General features: G+C 50.8%; 1 protein-coding gene across 12 annotated transcripts in view; it reads right to left on the reverse strand.

Moving 5' to 3' along the window:
* RBFOX3 (RNA binding fox-1 homolog 3) overlaps positions 1 to 17,445 on the reverse strand; it is a 440,759-nt gene that overhangs the window by 186,887 nt on the left and 236,427 nt on the right. For all 12 annotated transcript variants that reach the window (XM_086356478.1, XM_086356477.1, XM_086356473.1 and 9 more), the window contains exon 3: positions 14,704 to 14,811. The gene's annotated coding sequence lies outside the window, so the exon portion shown is untranslated. The remainder of the gene's footprint in view (positions 1 to 14,703; positions 14,812 to 17,445) is intronic.

The raw sequence follows: 17,445 nt of genomic DNA on the forward strand, positions 1-17,445 counted from the left end.
AGCACCAAAGAATTGATGCTTTTGAACCGTGGTGTTGGAGAAGACTCTTGAGAGTCCCTTGGACTGCAAAGAGATCCAACCAGTCCATCCTAAAGGAGGTAAGTCCTGGGTGTTCATTGGAAGGACTGATGTTGAAGCTGAAACTCCAATACTTTGGCCACCTGATGCAAAGAGCTGACTCACTGGAAGACCTTGATGCTGGGAAAGATTGAGGGCAGGAGGAGAAGCAGACGACAGAGGATGAGATGGTTGGATGGCATCACTGACTCAATGGACATGGGTTTGAGTGGACTCTGGGAGTTGGAGATGGACAGGGAGGCCTGGCATGCTGCGGTTCATAGGGTCGCAAAGAGTTGGACACGACTGAGTGACTGAACTGAACTGAACATACAGTTAGAAAATCACAGTCAATTGAGCTAGTTTTTTTTTTTTATTCCTCTTCAACAAGTCATTGCTTTTTCTTAGATTTCCCCACATTTGAAACCCCTTGAAAGAATTTTGGACTTGAGGGCCATCTAGCAGATTAGAACAAGCACACCTATCATCAAATCCTGGTATCAAATAGCTGTACTCTAATTCAGTCGATGGGTTTCCCTGGTGACTCAGTGGTAAAGAATCCGTCTGCCAATGCAGGAGATGCAGGTTCAATTCCTGAACTAGGAAGGTCCCCTGGAGAAGGAAATGGCAACCCACTCCAGTATTCTTCCTTGGGAAAACCCCATGGACAGAGGAACTTGGTGGGCTACAGTCCATGGAGTCACAGAGTCAGATATAACTTAGTGACTGAACAATGAACAATGAATTCAGTAGATGCCTTCACTTCTAGAGAAACAGGGAAAGAGATGGGGTGTGAGAGAGAGAAAGAGTTCAGCACCACGGACAGATGCCCACAGGGACCTGGGGCTGCCAGCCACCTGCTGAGCTCCAGGCTGGGGGCTGGTAACATCCTCCGTTCATCTCTGTCCCATGCTTAGAAGCACATGGCACTCATTTATCACCTGGAAACAGCAGACAGTGCTTATAAAGGCTCATGTCACTACTGATCTGCCTTCATCAAATCTGAAAACCGATTGCTTGTCACTTGTTTTAATTCATTTCCCCAACAACCCTCCATTTGAATAACTTTCTAAAGTTTTGTCCATCAGGAGGAAGAGATTCCTCCCTGTGGGTGGATAAGGCTAAGATTTGCTAAGGAAGAGATCAATGCCCAGTTCAAACAGCCTGAGTTTCTACCAGATAATGATGTCTGTGAGCTTTGCTCAGAGCCCAGTGCACCATTCCAACCTCACTTGGTCCATGTCAGAGGCTCCACATAAGAAGGAATGACCACCACAGGACATGCTCAGACTTAAGGATCTTCTCTGAGGCTATGGTTTAATCTGGCACCAGTGGCTGGGGCCCGGGAGACGTGCAGTATGCAGATAAATTCTGCTGCGTGTGTGCTCACTAAATCCACCGCACTAGAAATGTATTTGGAGGCAATCCTGCCTGCCCACAGCAGATTTTCCAGATCCTGGCAATTGGAGCATGTTAAGGACAACATACAGCTTCCAGGTCTGATTTCTTAAATCGAGATTTGTTTTGTGGGGGAAGGCAGGAGGGAAAAATTAATGCACAACCTGGTGGGGTGAGGGAGGGAGGGATGGCAGCTGCCTTGGCCTCTTTGTACATTCTGAGTGGGAGCCAGTTATTTTCCAGCAAGTGACTTCCAGCTTGGGGAAGCAGGAGGGGCTTCTGTAAGCAATCTGGGATAAGAATTGCCCGACTTCAAACTGAAACCCAACTAAGGTACAGTGCTGAGTGAAGGATCAGAAGTTGTTGGTGTGTGTTTTGTGTTATTTGTTCTTCGCTGAGTTTTCCCTTGGTTTCCTGCCCTGCTCCCACTGCCCAGCCTTCCCCGTGGCACCACCATGCTATCTCCATCCCACAGGGGAGAGGTGGGCCAAGCAGCTGCCCAGGGCTTGGCTCAGGAGTGGTCAGGCACCTCTGCCCACCCCAGCCAAGAGTGATGGAGGAAGTGTGAGAATGACCAGTGTGTCTATGTGTGGCTGGGCGACAGTGCTTTATGAGAGTGCTGAGAAGTGTGGGATCTGCGGGTAAGTTTGGGGGTATCCGTCTGTCTGTGGCAGAACAATGAGAAAGTGCAGCTATTTGTAAATAATACCTAATTATTGAGGTTTTACATAATAGATAAGCCAGTGTCATTCCCAGTATTGATGGCCTTTTCTATCCTTCCACTTCTCAGTTGGAGCTTATGAGGGGCTGGGGGATCGGGAGTGTTGAGGGACAAGGGGTTGGAAGAGGGCAGAGACAGAAACGAGGTGAATTAGAGGGACTTTTGTTGCATTTAATATCAATTCATTTTGAAGACTGCTGACATGGCCAGATTCCACAGCTCAGAATTTATGGGGCTCCCTCGTGCGCAGACTCAAAGAGAAAGTACAAAAGAACTTTCTAAAAAATGACCTACCATCAGCAAAAAAATTAAAAAAATTTACCCCCCTCAAAAGGCACCAACGTCACCACACACACACACACACATACAATCTGATTTTGATTTTCTTGGTTTAGGGTACTTAGTTTCATTATGTAATAATCACATCATTTGCCAGAGTCATGCCATGTTTCATTACTTTATGGCAGACTTTATATTAGATATATACCCAAAAGTGATTCGTATAATGAGAATGTCAAGAAAAGGAATACACTGAAGAAAGGGCACACTCCCCTGACCTGGACAAGAGTGGTCCTCTGTCAGCCCCGTCCCCAGGGAGCTGGGCTCCTGTGACAGGGCCTGATGGAAGACTCCATGCCCAGACTGAACCACATGCTTCTTCTGCAGCCGCTTTGCCATGGTCCTCCTCCTGCTCTCCCCCATCTTCCTCTTCTCCCACCAGCTCTTGGCCAGTGTCGCCGTGTTTGTTCATTTTCCCAAAGTGCCCTCCAAGGTCTACTGCCCTCTCCTCTGGGGCTGTACAGAGTTCCCTTTTCCCCCAGCCGGGCTTGGGTCTGAGGCTGCCTGAGCTGGGGGACTAGAGTCACACCAGAGCTGAATGAGAATGCCTCTCAGCAGACCTCTGACATCCTGGACTCTCTCTCAGGGATTCAGTGGCTGCACCTTCCATGGCTGCCGTGGGATTCAGCCTCCCATTGCCTGCTCATCTGTGGCGAGGTGCCCTTCACCATCCAGGCATTGACCCCTCTGAAGCAAAGAAGATGTGGAATCCACCTCTCTGGGGCCATGTGACCTCCTGGAGTTGTCCCACTGGCATCACTGCTCAGTTCAGTTCAGTTGCTCAGTCATGCCTGACTCTGTGACCCTACGGACTGCAGCACACCAGGCCTCCCTGTCTATCACCAACTCCGAGAGCGTACTCAAACTCATGTCCATCGAGTTGGTGATGCCATCCAACCATCTCATCCTCTCTCATCCCCTTCTCCTCCTGCCTTCAATCTTTCCCAGCATCAGGGTCTTTTCTAATGAGTCAGTTCTTTGCATCAGGTGGCCAAATTATTGGAGTTTCAGCTTCAGCATCAGTCCTTCCAATGAATATTCAAGACTGATTTCTTTTAGGATTGACTGATAGGATCTCCTTGCAGTCCAAGGGACTCTCAAGTGTCTTCTCCAATACCACAGTTCAAAAGCATCAATTCTTCAGTGCTCGACTTTCTTTATAGTCCGACTCTCTCATCCATACATGACTTTCTTTACAGTCCAACTCTCACATCCATACATGACTACTGGAAAACCATAGCTTTGACTAGATGGACCTTTGTTGGCAAAGTAATGTCTCTGCTTTTTAATATACTGTCTAGGTTGGTCACAGCTTTTCTTCCAAGGAGCAAGTGTATTTTAGCTTCCCTCATAGCTCAGTTGGCATCACTGAGATCCTCTCTAATCATCTCCAGCAACCCCAGGGGGTTCTTGGGAGCAGGTTGGGCTCTGGCCTCCCAGAGAAACAGTGATTGATGTGGGACAAACACATGGAAGTCTGGAGGAGCTGTCATCAGCATGGTGCTGGTCACAGAGCCGGATGGCCACACGACACAATGGACCATGTCCTTTCCAGGATGGAGGATTAGGTCTGAGTCATGTTTTAGTTACAGCAGACAGGGCTGGCCGCACTGACCCACGTGTAGATTCCAGCCCACCTGGGGCAGCCTTCAAAAAGCCATGCCTTTGGAATCAGGGACTACAGAAGCCGACCGTGGTGACTCATGTGCCCGGGACACTTCCTTCCACCCACTCTTCTGAACTGCTCTGGACAGCCGAATAGAAAAGCCCATTTGTCCTACTACATCCAATAGTCATACAGAGGGGGGAAAAAAAACACAAGCCAATAAGCATGCAAATTACAAAACAAAGCACATGTCCAGGAAGGTGTAATGGGTGTTAGCGTCCCATTCTGGCAGCTGCCCTTGGTGGAGAGCTCGCCACCAGCAGATATAAGATGCATCTGGGTCAGGTCACTTGAGTCAGCAGCAGTGGAGCAAACCGACAGTAGGAGGGAGAAGTGGGCTGGCTAAGACGGTCTGGGAACATGGAAAATGTCTTCTAGGAGCAGAAAGAAGATCCTAGGGATTAGCTGCTTTGTCAGTACACTGTGGAGAAAAGGAACAGTGTCTGCCTCTCCCCAGCACCAAAAGTGTGCTGGGCACCGAGAGTGTGGGGAAAGGCGACAAAGATGAGCCTAAACAAAATCTGTGTCTAGTTGCTCCCACCCAGGTGAAGAAGACAGGTCAGGAGCCACGGCGTTGCTCCATGATTAGTGAGTATGGAGCTACAATGGTGCCTGTACAGCAGGGAGAAGGGAGGGGGGAGGCCAGGATGGCTTCATGGAAGAAGTGATGTTTGGGTACAATATCAGGGGGCAGGGAGCCTTTTAGGAAGAGAAGGGCATTCCAGGCAAAGGTACAGAGGGCAGGCCAGCGTTCCATTTGACAGACAGTGTTGAGAAGATTCTGTCATCCCCGAGTCAGTCCCCGATGACGGTGGCACATGTAGGGCAAGCTGGGGAGGTCTGGAGACCCACCTTTTCTTGCCTCTGCCCCACACTTACACGCCGTGAGTATGTGTGTGAGGATGGGGGCGGTTGGAGTGAAAGAGGGTGGAGGTCTTCCGTGGGGGCTGTGCTATCACACCATCTGATGCCACGTGGTATGACCCCGCTGGCAGCAGAGACATGAATAAACAGCCTGTGCTGGGGGTGTGGATCGATCCGTGGAGGGGTGCCGGCATTTGAGCACTGGCACGTGCAGATGGCCAGGCTCACAGACGGGAGGGCGACTTCTGTAACCAGACAGTGCTGTTTGGAGTCAGCATTGTTGAGGTGCTCCCAGCAGCAGATGCAGCTGGACTTGGGGAGACTGGGTGGACATGGGAAATGAGTCAATAAACAGGAGGCCAGGTGCAGGGTCCAGATGGCTGCTATGCCGAGATGCCGAAGAGAGCAGGATGTCTCACTCAGGAGCTACTATCTAAGGCAGACTCAGTGGGACAGAGCGATGGCTCACCCGGGTGTGATGCTGGTCAGGTCAAGCTCTCCTATGGAATGAATTATGTTCCCCAAATCCATATGCTGAAGCTCTAACCCCCAGCTCTTCAAAATTCAACTGTATTTGGAGAGAGGGTCTTTAGAGAAGTGATTAATTTAAATGACATCATTAAATTAGGCCTCAATGACTTTGGCCACCTGATGCGAAGAGCCAACTCATTGTAAAAAAAATGGTGATGCTGGGAAAGATTGAGGGCAGGAGGAGCAGGGGATCATGGAGGATGAGATTATTGGAGGGCATCATCGACTCAGTGGACATCAGTTTGAGCAAACGAAGCCTGGTGTGCTGCAGCCCATGGGGTCACAAAGAGTCGGACATGACTGAGCGACTGAATAACAGCAACAATTCAATATGACTGGTGTCTTTATAAGACATTAGGACATAGACATGGACAGAGGGGGCTTCCCAGGTGGCACTACTGGTACAGAACCTGCCTGCCAGTGCAGGAGGTGTAAGAGACGCGGGTTTGATCCCTGGGTCAGGAAGATGCCCTGGAGGAAGGTCATGGCAATCCACTCCATTATTCTTGCCTGGAGAATCCCATGGACAGAGGAGCCTGGCGGGCTACAGTCCATGGGGTCACACAGAGTCAGACACAACTAAAGTGACTTAGCACGCATGCACAGAGAGGTGACCGTGTGAAAACAGAGATAAGATGGCCATCTACAAGCCCTCAGACATCCAGCCTCCGTATCTATGAGGAAATAGACGTCTGTTTTTTAAGCCACCCAGTCTGTGGTTCTTGGTTATGGCAGCCCCAGCTGACTGATACGGGTCCCGTCAGCTCAGTACTGCTCTGGGAGGACCAAGAATCTAGTGGACATGGGAAGTCAGAAAGAAAAATGGGTGACATCACTCAAAAGTGGGAGATATGATCCTGCTAAACTGCAGCTGATTTTCAATGAAAATGTTTTTCATTCCTTAATTAAAGTGAAATTAATTACATTGATATTGGATTGGCAAAAGCGTTCGTCTGGATTTTTCCATTAACATATTACTTTGGGCAAAAATCCGGAGGGAGGGGAGAATCCACATGTAGAGAAGACATAGATGCAGAAAAATATACCACACAGAGTCATTTATGGATGAGAAAGCAGGACAGTGGGAACTCTGCCTGGATCGGTGAAGAAAAAGCACTTCGGATAAAGCATGTATCGTTATTGTTGTTACATTATTATTATTCTTTTGCCTGTGGTGATTGACCTCTCAAGGTGTTTTAGTCCCCAAACCAATGTTTTTAGGGTTTGAGGGAAATACCAGGAGCCTCCTATGACTCAAAGCCAGAGACCCTGGTGATTTGAGGGGGAAGTGACATTGTTTTTTGTTTCCAGAGAAGATGAATGGGCCTTAGGAGAGAAAGAACTGGCATTTCAGAAGGTTGCAACTTATGTGGCTACATTTATAGACAAAATCCTAAAGTGAAGACTCAGATGTGTTTGGGATGAAGCTACTTCCTGCAGTTACTTTAGGGGAACAGGTGCCTTTCTTGCTTACCATCAGCTCCTGCAATCCTGTGGTCGCCAGACCACCCCTTCCCAGCCCCTGCCAATCAGCGGTCTGAACACATGCCCCAACCAGTGGATTCCAGTTGGAAGACACTCTTCCTCCAGGGTGGACCTGGGAGAACCCCACCGGAGGGCTCTGGGTCCCAGCCCCAGGATCCAGTTCCCCTTATGTCAGGACCCATGGATGTGCTCTAAGCTTTCCCATCACTCTGGTCCCTCTGGCCCTCAAGTCATCCATCTGGGCTGTACCTGGACTTGGTACCTATCTGAGCAAGCAGTTAACAGAAGACAATATCTCGGGGTGACATGACCCCTGAGCCTTTGCGTAAGGCTCATACAAAGCAGCAGTGGTGTGGGGGTGGCGTGGGGAACTGTCTCCTTTGGGTACATTTTTTTCAAGACCTAAAGCCTCAAAGATGCCCAAACATGTGTTCCCCAGGAAGGCTTCAGCCCACCTTCTAAAGGCCTGTCTTCTGCAGATTGATTTCATAGGTGTGTATGTGTGTGTTTGTCTTTATGTGTGGGAAGGGTGGGGAGAGGAGAGCTTCATTGGAAAGTGAGTTTCCAAGTCAATTTAGTTTCTCTCACCCCAAGACAGAGGAATAGAAATGCACAGAGCAGCAGGGGTCACAACGGCCAAAAGGTGGGAACGCCAGTGTCCAAAGATGGATGAATGGATAAATACGATGTGGATAAACACAGTGGAATCCTAGTCTTACAAAGGAAGGAAATTCTGGCAATGCTACAACATGGTTGAACCTTGAGCACATTATGCTCAGTGAAGGAAGCCAGACACAAAAGGTCAGATAAGGTATGACTCCACATATGTGAGGTCCCTAGAACAATCAAATTGATAGAGGCAAAAATGGCGGGCACCAGGGTCAGGGGAATCCAAGTTAGTGTTTAACAGGAACGGCGTTTCAGTTGTGAGAGATGAGAAAGTTCTGGAGGTGGATGGTGATGATGGTCGCACAAGAATGAGAATGTGCTTAATGCCACTGAACTGCTCACATAAAAGTGCTTAAAATGGTACATCTGGCCCTGTGTATTTTACAGCAATTAAAAAATAAAATTTAAAAATATTTGCATACCCACTGAACTCTCACCATGCACTAAGCACCGTCCTGGTTCCATCATATACAGTAAACACCACTTTAATCCTGTCAACAGTCCTTCAGGAAAGATGTTATCAACCCATTTTAAAGACAAGAAACTGAGGTATAGATTGTTCACTTTCTAAGATGGTTAATTTTATGTTATGTGAATTTCAATCCAATATACTCTTTAGAAATGCATATATAGAATACGTCCAAGAAACTGAGGTATAGAGATTGCTCACTTTCTAAGGTGGTTAATTTCATGTTATGTGAATTTTAATCCAATATACTCCTTAGAAATGCATATATAGAATACGTTCATATCCATATATTTGGGGCCTCCCAGGTAACTCAGTGGTAAGAATCTGTGGGTTTCAATCCTGGGGTTGGGAAGATCCCCTGGAGAAGGAAATGGCTACCTACTCCAGTATTTTTGCCTGGGAAATCCCATGGACAGAGGAGCCTGGCGGGCTACAGTCCATGAGGTCATAAAAGAGTCAGATATGACTCAGTGACTAAACAACAACAATTCATATATTATATATATATATATATATTCTGAAATTGAATACAAATGTCCCAGAAATCTGTTTACTGATGGTTCATTTGGTATATGAATAAACACACAGCTGCCCCCTGTGGGCACCATTCTTGCACGGCCTGGCCTTGCCCTCCTCTGAATGGTCTGGAGCAAGCTGTGGGCCTGGGTGGAGGGTGAGTAACTAGAGCTAGACTTGTCAGGGCAAAGATGTTCTTAGGGCAGCTTATAGCATCACTTCACGGATGGTGACACCACCACGGGACCCGCCCCCGCCCCCTGCTAAGCCTGTGGACACTAGCCCGCAGGCTGGGGATTTGGGGTTTTCAAACCTGGTTTTATTAAAAGTCCCTAAACAGTTTCTCTTCGGAGGCTTATCTGTCTCATTAAATAATAAGTCACATGGGCTGGGAGCACTGACGAGACTCACCTCATCAATATCCACTTTCCTTTATCTTTTAGAGCGAAATGATAGTTTATTCCTAGTAATGGTTGCTGGGCACAGACCACCTGATAAATAGATGTGATTAAAAATGAACTAAATTAACATCGCCTTTCAGCTGACAATGGGATAAAGCTGCCAGATGCCGTGTGTATGTGCGTGGGTCCATGTGCGTGAGTGTACATGTGTGTGAGGGCACACGTGTATGTGTACATGAGTAAATGCGTGTGTCATGTGTATGCATTCATGTGCACTGCTAGTGTGTGGACACGCCTGCACACACATTCTGTGGACCTGGGAAGGACATCCATGAAGGAAGGGACATGGACGGGGATCCAGACCCATCACCCTCTGTGCAGGCAGGTGTGAATTGGGAGTTGATATGTTGTAACTTCAGTGACCCTAGGGAAGTCCATTTCTCAAAGATGGTCTTTGGAGGGTATATTTGCAGAGGTCTTGATAATGTGAACGATCATCTCCTAATTCTTGTTTGGAAAATTAATCTTCTGCTTTCTTAAAATGTGGTGCAGTGTTTTGGACATAGGATCAGTGGTTAGTGCCTGTTTTAGTCTTTATAAATCTATCTGAGGGGCTTCCCATGTGACGCTAGTGGTAAAGAACCTGCCTGCCAAAGCAGGAAACGTACGAAATGCAGGTTTGATCCCTGGCTTGGGAAGATCCCCTGGAGGAGGGCATGGCAATCCACTCCAGTATTCTTGCCTGGAGAATCACGGACAGAGAAGCCTGGTGGGCTGCAGTCCATAGGGTCTATCAGACATGACTGAAGCAACTTAGCATGCACACATGCAAACCTACCAGAGGGGATTGGCTAAGGAAATTATGGTACTTCTATGCAGTGAAGTAATATTCAATCATTAAAAACAAGGTAAATATCTGCCTAGAAATAAGTTCCTGAAAATACTGTTAAGCAACAGCAAAACCCCAAGTTACAAAGCAACGCCTATGGGTGAAATATACTGGCAAACTCATACATGTAGAAAACTCTGGAAGATGACAAGACACTGAGGTGTTGACAGCAGTTGCTTCTGATAGTCAGATTATGGGTGTGTGCTCGTCTTTCATTTTTCCTGCCTGCATTTTCTACAACGATCATCTGTCACTTATGTAATAATGAAAAGGTACTAAGAGATGGTTTTAATTTGAAAAGGGAGGTGTAAAAAAAGGGATCCCGTTGAAGGTCTTTAGACCCTGCCAGCCCCAGGGGAGGAAGGTGAAAGGGCTTCTGGGAGACAAGCAGCGGGCACGCACTCTTGGCTCTGACTTTGAGCATCTTCCAGGGTGTTGGTGGCTCGTGGGCTGCAGCCACAAGGTCACCCTGAAAGCCAGAGTCGTCTCCTCAGAGTGAGATGTACTCACACCCACTCATGTCTGTGGGAGAACCATATCCCTCATTCTCATTTGGCTCCTGCCTCATACCGCTTCTCTTGACGGATCCCACACTCATCCCTCAGACACTGAAGAAGCTCCCTGGCTTGGTGACCAGGTGTCAGCCCAACATGGCCACTCTCTCCCCACCCTGGGGGCCTGAGGCACCATCAGGGCAGGAGGCGCTGTTCCAGTGTTTGGTTTTTGACCAGCGTCAAACCTGCCCCCCTCCTCACTCCCCTCTATCAGGCCCACTGCTCCATGGCCCAGGGGCTCAGTTCAGTCGCTCAGTCGTGTCCAACTCTTTGCGACCTCATGGACTGCAGCATGCCAGGCTTCCCTGTCCATTACCAACTCCTGAAGTTTACTCAAACTCATGTCCATTGAGTTGGTGATGACATCCAACCATCTCACCCTCTGTCGTCCCCTTCTTCTTCTGCCTTCAGTCTTTCCCAGCATCAGGATCTTTCCCAATGAGTCAGTTCTTTGGATCAGGTGGCCAAAGTATTGGAGTTTCAGCTTCAGCATCAATCCTTCCAATGAATATTCAGGACTGATTTCCTTTAGGATGGACTGGTTGGATCTCCTTGCAGTCCAAGGGACTCTCAAGAGTCTTCTCCAACACCAGAGTTCAAAAGCATCAATTCTTTGGTGTTCAACTTTCTTTACGGTCCAACTCTCACATCCATACACGAGTTCCCGAAAACAAGGCAGACAAAGCACACTCAGACCACTCATCTCCAGGAGCACACAGACCTCTGTGAAATTACTTCACACCTCCGCCCTTCCGGTCGTAGTGGGAGGACCAGCGGGACAGGACTGCTAGTCACTGAAGGCAGTACTTTTACTCAGTGCAACAGTGATGCCATCCCTCAAAGGTCCTGGGCGGGAAACAAGAGAGCTGTCTCTGCACGTGGCTGAGGGTCCTGGTGTAAGTCAGCGGCCTTTCAGAGACCGGTCTCCCTCTTGGTCATAAAAGGAGGGAGACGGACAAGAAGCTCCCCAGCTCTCCCCCACACTGCTCAGACATTCTATGATGCTCTATGGGTGTCAAGATACAACGTGCATGACATTCTTTCACAGCAGCTGGACCACAGCAATGCCCTATTTCTACTTCCTTCATATTCCAGGATTAGGAATAGAATTTTGAGAAAAAAAATCCTCGCCAGCATGGAGTGTCTCTACCACACACACACACCCCCCCCCAATGTCACCCCTCAACCTCATAAAAGGCCTTCAGAGTTGACTCCAAACCAAGGACACAGCAAACTCCAGTAACAATGTCCTCACTCAGCTCCTTATACCCTGGGGCTCCTACCCCTGGGACTCCACTCTGTCCTGTACAACCCCCTGCTGGAGGAGGCCAGTTTGTGGCCAAGATGCCCACAGCCAGGCGGGCATGTTTGCCTTCCAAGACAGTTCATGGACAAACCACTTCCACCTGGCACATGTTGATCAAGGGATCAGAAGACCCAGAAGACACGAGTCCCTGTGGCAGCCCTTCACTTCCTAGCCCCGCAAGGTCCTCATGCACAATGGGGAAGGGGGGGACAGTTCTGATGGGGCTGGGTGAGGCTCAACCATGGTAGCAAATGTCACCACTGCAGAGTCACGAGACTTATCCGCGCGATGTTCTGAACTGGCCTCTCAGGAGAGGTGGAGAGGCCCTATCCTCGATGTCCCTTAACTAGGCATTGTGGGCTGCAGAGCTGGGGATGGTGACAAGGAGGCCTGGCCCACCCGTGCTGTGATGTCCATCATGGGGGACCAGCAGTTTGCTCTGTCTCTGATTTATTATTTTTTTCCTTCTTGCTGCTGCTGCTGTTAAGTCGCTTCAGTCGTGTCTGACTCTGTGTGACCCCATAGATGGCAGCCCACCAGGCTCCCCCATCCCTGGGATTCTCTAGGCAAGAACACTGGAGTGGGTTGCCATTTCCTTCTCCAACGCATGAAAGTGAAAAGTGAAAGTTCACTTTTTCCTTCTTGGTGACCCCCAAACAGAAACAGATGAGAGACTATAAAAAATGCCGTGAAGTGATCAGAAAAGCCAAGGAGATGCAGAGCAACTCTGAGAGGGATGTTCTCTGGTTATAGAAAGATGAGCTTTCTGTACTACTGGAAGGCCCGTGCCCTTGTCTGCCAGTTCTGGACAGAACATAATTGAAACAGGCTGGGTGGCCACTCCTCCAGAAGGCCCCTGAACTGCCAGAGGGAGGAAGCATTTGGAAAAGATGCCTGTCAGCTCTTTCTGCTTCTTCCTGGCCCACCTCCCTCCCACTTGGGCTGTGTGGGCTGGGCAAACAGCACCAGAGGTGGCACAGCTCTGAGCTAGACAAACTCCTGAAAGGGCAGGGAGCCTCCTCTGGGCCGTTTTTCAGGCTTTAATTCCACTGAGTGAAACTTCAAAAGGCTTTCCACTTGCTCAGTCCAAATTTCCTCTTTGCCTTGGGCGAACACCGCCCTCCAAGGAGAAGGGCCAGCATCATCAGGAGGCCTGCTGTAGATGCCAGCATCGGGCTGGGCGCTTCCGCTGCACAGAAGCAGCAACACCCATGGGATGGCTTCCTTACCGACTGGTGAAACCCAGAAGGAGTTGAACAACAGGGCCCAAAGCTTCCCAAGGCAGCGGGCCATTGTGGCCACACACCCAGCTGTGAGTCTAGGCTGTGCCATAAAGAAGCTGGTGGCGTTGACCTCCCTGAACCCTGCGCCCTGACCTGAAGGAGGACAAATTCTAAGAACGTCTCCCACGGCACCATATTGAGAATAAACAAGGCAGGGACTAACCCGTCCCCAGCCCCAGGCCCTCAGCAGTGTTAGCTGATAATCCCCAGTCCAGAATGCTGAGGCCAGCACGCCCCTGATGCTCTTGAATTTCAGCTGAGAGCAGACCCCGGGGACGTCTGTCCTTGGAGAGCTTCCCTGGGTCCTCCCCACTCTGTTCCCCAGGCATCCTTTCTCTCTCTACAGCTGTTTCTAACTCAGTCTGAACTGTTCTTGCTTTGGCCCCCAGGAGTGGAAGACAAGGTCAAGAGGGAGGCATCTTGCCCAGTGACCATCCTGAGGGTCTCTCTTCTATGCACAGATGAGTAGGCATAGAAGGTCAGGAGCAAAATGCTGGGGAGAAGGGGAGGCAGGAAAGCCCAGGATGTCCTCTCCCTTTGCCTCCTCCCAGGGGCACAGAGGCCACACCCAAGTCCCTCTTGTGCCCCACAGGGTGGTGGCCTTGCCCACCAAGGCCTCCTCTGTTCCAGCTCCATGGAAACCTGGGAGCGCTTCTCCACATTGGTCCCCAGACCCGCCAGCCTAGGCCCTGGGCCTCTGCGGTGGAGGAGACCAGGGTGAAGGGAACCTCACGCCCTATCCGGGTTCGGCAGCCAGGCTCCCGGAGAGTCTGGGAGACAGTTTGGCCCCAGGCCCTCTTGAGAGAGTTTTCTTTTATATTTATTAACCCACTTTCTCTCCTGGCCCTTCGGAGCAATGAGGAAACCTCAGCCAAGGCTATTAATAGGCCGAAGCCGTCCCTGGGGAGGACAGTGAGCTCAGACCCACAGCACAGGTGCCAAGCATAATGAAGGTTCCTGAGCTGCCTAAATATAGGCTGCGGCCGCGTCGGGGTGCTGAGCACGGCCTGCCTGTGGCCGCCCAGCCCCGCTCCCTGCTGCCACCTGAGCCAGACCAGGCCCTGCCGAGGCAGGACCTGCCGTCACCCACACATCCACCCCGGGTCAGACCTGGTGGGAGCCGCTGGGGAAGTAGGGAGGGGTCGGCAAAAATGACAAGCAGTATGAATGACGCCTGTAAACAGAGAGTTTAATGAAAAAGGCAGTGAGGGAATTTATGGGCAACCCAAGGATCATTAAAATTATTTATCTACTTACCTCCCTTGCTGGCTGATCAGTCTATTAATTATCATACATGCGCTGATTTGCATTTCAGTGAGAGGGTGGGGTGAAGCCAGGTGAAAAACACAGAGGGGCCCAGGAGCCAAGTGGTGGGGACAGGTGTGGACCCTCCTCTCTGCTGACCATGGCTCCCCGACCGATACCCCTCCAGGCCACATTGCGACACGGCTGTGCCCCATCCCCCCGCCCCAGCCCCACCCCTGGGCCTCTGAGATGCCCTGGGTCTGAGGACCAGGTCAGTGGAGCAGAATTTGTGCTGAAAGGGGGCACGCACCTGTTTGCAGACGGGCAGCTCCCAGGACAGGGTCCCAGCCAGAGGGGCCTGCAGACCAGCTCGAGGGAAACGTGTGCGGAGTCTTCCTCAGGCAGCTCTGACTTAGTGCTGGGTTGAAAAGAGAAAACATGAGAACAAAACCATTTCCATCTCTGAATATCTGAAGTGCATCAGACAAACGCTCTCCCGCGCTCTTGATTAAAAATATCACAGGACAGAGTGTCATGGGAACCGCATCCTTTGAACACTGCGACTGGAAAACATTAGGCTGGGGGGAGTTATAATGAGGCGTCCCCGCTTACCCCTTCACAACGGCAGCCGCTCCCAGCTCTGCTCCCCTGCAGTGAGACTTGGACCGGTCCCTGGGATGCCAGGGGATGGGCCAGCAGGCCAAGGGGTCCAGCTGGCCGTGGCCAGACTGATGCTGGGAGGGTCTGTGTCACCCATTCCCAACTCAGGCCCCAACTCTTCACTCAGGTCAACAGAGTCAGGTTAGGGGGTAAATCATCAGCATCACCCCATTACCACTGTGGTTCCCCAGCACCAGCTTAGATTCCAGGGGGGTGGGGCTGACCGGGGACTCTGCCTGGGGCTGACCTTGCAGTTAATGTACACACTGAAACTCTCTCATCACAACCAGCCGTGGAAGCCAATGCCTTAAAACAAATCTCCTTTCTTCCTTCCCTCCTTCCTTTCTTTCCTTCCTTCCTTTCTTCCATCTCTCTTCTTTTCTTTCTATCTCTACATGAGATCTACCCTCCTTCTATAGCTACAGGATGTATCTTCGCCTAGCTGTAGATAGATACACACACGCATGTGTAGGCAGATACCTACACAGATGCATAGATAGATAGTATTGATTCCATTTCTCTGGAGAACTCTGTCTGATTCAGAGCATCTAGCTTGCATGCACTCCAAGAGATCAACCCTATCCACTAACAGCACCAGAAATGCCACTGTCCCACCCCCTGCTCCGCCCAGCACGCAGTCCCCACTCCCAGGGAAGGAGCTGTGCCCCAGCAATGGTACTAAAGCAGGAGGGAGGAGGAGGCAGCGAGGACCTAGTCGTCTGTTTGAGAACGAGCTGGGAATGACCTGGCCCTCCAGAGTCTCCAATGTGACGCCCCAGCCCCTGCTTCTATCAAGGCCTAAAAACCCACCCCTGCCATCAGAGCCAGGCTCCCTGCATTTGCAGGACAGTCGTCTCCAGGCCCCCTCCCCTGTGCCCCCACTCAGCTGCCCCCTCTTCCCCTGCCTGCCGATGGCTTCTCAATTCTGATGATGTATCAATAACTGCAAAGCAAAATGCCACAGTTAGCAGCGCTACTGTACTGTAACTAATCGCTTTTGGAATCAATTCTCAGGGTTGAGTGTGTGCAGCGAGGTGGGGCTGAGTCCCCGAGGCCGCTGCAGCCCCCAGGAATTAGGCACACCAGGAAAAGTTCCAAGGGACAAAGAAGCGGGGTGGGAAAGGAAGCAAGGAAGGAGACCAAGAAGAGAGCAGATTTTTTAAAAGACTAATACAGAGAACGAGGGGCAGCAAGTTGTGTCCCGACTCAAGGCCGGGCAAGGACACAGAGGGTGGCAGGACCTTTCCTGGGATGGGGACACCCCTGACCCCTCAGTCTCAAGCAGCCTGCAAGTCTCGGACCTGGAAGCTCCTCCAAGCATATGCGGACCTCAGGGTTCTCTGGGGCTCACGTACTTAAAAGATTATGTTGGCTTAATAAACTGTGTTGCTGCCGCTGCCAGGTTATTCTCGGGCAAACACAGGAGAGGACTGGGGGAGAGCTCAGTGGCCACTCCCACCTACCCAGGAAGGGAAGAGGGGACAGGAGTTCAGTACAGAGGCCTAGGGAGGGCAGTGCCTCTGATCATACTCTCGGAGCCTTCTTCCTGCTGTAATGCATGAACCCCTCCAGAGATTCTAGAGGGAAACTGAGGCACAGAACCCTCAAACACCCCCTCGCCCCTGCCAAGGTGCAGATTGGAGGCCCAGGGAACATGGTGCCTGGCTTGTGATGGCCACACTGTCCTCACTCTTGCTACAGTGGCCTCTGGAAGGCTTGGTTTCCCCACCTGCTATGTGGACTCCTTAATAACTGCCCTCTTGCACAGCCCTGACTCCGCCTGCTCCAAGCAGGATCATCAAAGGAGGTGGGACAGGCGGAGCCACACCACAGGGGCTAGTTTAGGAAAGTGCCAGAGAGGGGACAGGGGCCCCTGTGTGCCTTCCAAGCACGAAAGCCAGGACGAAGCGTTAGTGGGTCCAGTGCCTTGGGGTCCATGCGTTACCCACTTGTTCTTTAGCCACTCCACCCTGCTCCTGTTTACCTCACCGCTTCCCACCCCAGATCACCCAAATCCCCAGGACGGAGCCCCAGGGACTCAGGCCAGAGCTGGGCTGTCTGGGGGTGGAAGGGGCAGAAAGCCCCAGGCAGGTAGATAAGTGGGGGCAGGGGGAGGGGCTGATGGAAAAATGGAAAAGGTCCAGTGGCACCTTCAGGGCAGAGAAGGAGGGCATGGCATCCAGTCTCTTCCTGCAGAGAAAGTGCCAAGGCCAGGCCTGAGATCGGCTATTTGCTTCACTTGCCCAGAGACTGCTTCCATCGGTGATCCCTGGGGGCCCCTGTGGCTTCAGCATCTCTCCCAGAGAACAGCGGGAGGCTTGAGACCACCACACGCCCCCTAGACCAGGGGACACCCCTGCCAATTCTCCCCCCTCCTCTGGAAGCCACCCTG

This window comes from Bos grunniens, chromosome 19 (genome assembly GCF_055505025.1).
Source record: "Bos grunniens cultivar Pamir isolate PY7600 chromosome 19, Bosgru_T2T1.0, whole genome shotgun sequence".
Taxonomy (NCBI): domain Eukaryota; kingdom Metazoa; phylum Chordata; class Mammalia; order Artiodactyla; family Bovidae; genus Bos; species Bos grunniens.